Below are 2,520 nucleotides of genomic sequence, written 5' to 3'. Positions count from 1 at the left end.
TTTGAGTGGGAATTGTTTGAGTGGGAATGGTTTGGGAATGGTTTGAGTGGGAATTGAGTGGGAATGGTTTGGGAATTGTTTGAGTGGGAATTGTTTGGGAATTGTTTGAGTGGGAATTGAGTGGGAATGGTTTGGGAATTGTTTGGGAATGGTTTGGGAATTGTTTGAGCGGGAATTGTGTCCTTGCAGAGCCTTCCGAGCGAAGATGAAGGTCGGGGCTTTCGGCTGCTGAGGAGGAGCCCCCGCGGCGTTTCAGGTGAGGGGACCCCCCCCTTCCCACCCATTCCCGCTGCCTGGGCTGGATTCCTGGGATTATAAAACCAGAGAATTCCCTGGCATTTATCCCCCATTCCCGGTGCCTGGGCTGGATTCCTGGGATTATAAAACCAGACAATTCCCTGGGCTGGATTCCTGGGATTATAAAACCAGAGAATTCCCTGGGATTCATCCCCCATTCCTGGTTCCTGGGGAGCATTCCCAGGATTAATAAACCCAGCCAATTCCCTGGGGTTCACCCCCCATTCCCGGTGCCTGGGGCGCATTCCCGGGATTCAGGGCGTGTTATTCCCCCAGATTTGGGATCTGGAGGCAGCTGTGCCCGGAGCCACGGCCGATAGATGGACAAGCCAAGCGAGTTGTGACTCGGCAGCGGCTTCTGGGACACAATTCCATGGCAATGTATCCTACAAGGTACGAGGGGGTGGGGTGTGGGAATCGCCACCTGGAAAACAACCCCGTTTTCCCAAATTTCTGGGGTCTGGATGATAATTGGGATGAACTCCCTGAGGGTTATCCGTGAAAACGACCCCCGCCCCGAGTCGTCTGGGGTTGGATGCTCCGGATTATCCGCTTGGAACATCATCCCCCAAATGACCCCCCCGGGGACTGCGGGCCACGATTGTCCCCGTGAGGAAATTACCCTCCTGCTTATGCAAATGAGCAGCCTCGGGGTCACCTGCCTCGATTAGCTATGCAAATTAACTCCCTGAAGTTGTTTTCTACGTCGGTTATCCACTGAATTTAATTATCTGAGGATTTATCTGCCTCTTGTCTCCCTGGATGTTTCCATCCACCCAAAGATTGGTTGACCCAAAGATTGGTTGACCCAAACATCCATTGGCCCGAAGATTGTTCAACCCAGAGATTATTGACCCAAGTATTTATCAACCCAAAGATTGGTCGACCCAAAGATTAATCAGCCCAGTGATTCATTGGCTCAAAGATTGGTTGACCCAAACATCCATGGACCCAAAGATTGTTCAACCCAGAGATTATTGACCCAAGTATTTATCAACCCAAAGGTTGGTTGACCCAAAGATTGGTCGACCCAAAGGTTCATTAACCCAAAGGTTCATTAACCCAAAGGTTCATTAACCCAAAGGTTCATTAACCCAAAGATTCATTGACCCAAGGGTTGAGCAAGTCAAGGATTTATTGACCCAAAGATTGGTTGACCCAAACATCCATGGACCCAAAGATTGTTCAACCCAGAGATTATTGACCCAAGTATTTATCAACCTGAAGATTGATCGACCCAAAGATTGGTCGACCCAAAGGTTCATTAACCCAAAGGTTCATTAACCCAAAGGTTCATTAACCCAAAGGTTCATTAACCCAAAGATTCATTGACCCAAGGGTTGAGCAAGTCAAGGATTTATTGACCCAAAGATTGGTTGACCCAGAAATTCATTGACCCGAAGATTGGTCGACCCGAAGATTGGTCGACCCAAAGGTTCATTAACCCAAAGGTTCATTAACCCAAAGGTTCATTGACCCAAGGGTTGAACAAGTCAAGGATTTATTGACCCAAAGATTGGTTGACCCAGAAATTCATTGACCCGAAGATTGGTCGACCCGAAGATTGGTCGACCCGAAGATTGGTCGACCCAAAGGTTCATTAACCCAAAGGTTCATTAACCCAAAGGTTCATTGACCCAAAGGTTCATTGACCCAAGGGTTGAGCAAGTCAAGGATTTATTGACCCAAAGATTGGTTGACCCAAACATTCATTGACCCAAAGATTGTTCAACCCAGAGATTATTGACCCAAGTATTTATCAACCCAAAGATTGGTTGACCCGAAGATTGGTCGACCCAAAAATTCATTGACCCGAAGATTGGTCGACCCAAAGATTGGTCGACCCAAAGATTGGTCGACCCAAAGGTTCATTAACCCAAAGGTTCATTAACCCAAAAGTTCATTAACCCAAAGGTTCATTAACCCAAAGGTTGAGCAAGTCAAGGATTTATTGACCCAAAGATTGGTTGACCCAAGAACTCATTGACTCAAAGATTGGTCGACTCAAAGGTTTCTCGACCCAAGTATTTATCAGCCCCAGGATTGATCAACTCAAAGATTGGTTGACCCAAAGATTCACTGATGAAAAGATTGGTCGACCCAAAGATTTATCAACCCAAACACTCGGTGTCAGGACGCGGCGGGGTCGGTGTCAGGACGCGGCGGGGTCAGTGGGGACAGCATGGCGGGGTCGGTGTCAGGACATGGCGGGGTCAGTGGGGA

Source organism: Empidonax traillii, unplaced genomic scaffold (genome assembly GCF_003031625.1).
Source record: "Empidonax traillii isolate 1590-97213 ecotype Southwest subspecies unplaced genomic scaffold, ASM303162v1 scaffold2657:size43024, whole genome shotgun sequence".
NCBI classification, from domain to species: domain Eukaryota; kingdom Metazoa; phylum Chordata; class Aves; order Passeriformes; family Tyrannidae; genus Empidonax; species Empidonax traillii.
Note: the sequence above shows the minus strand (reverse complement) of the source record.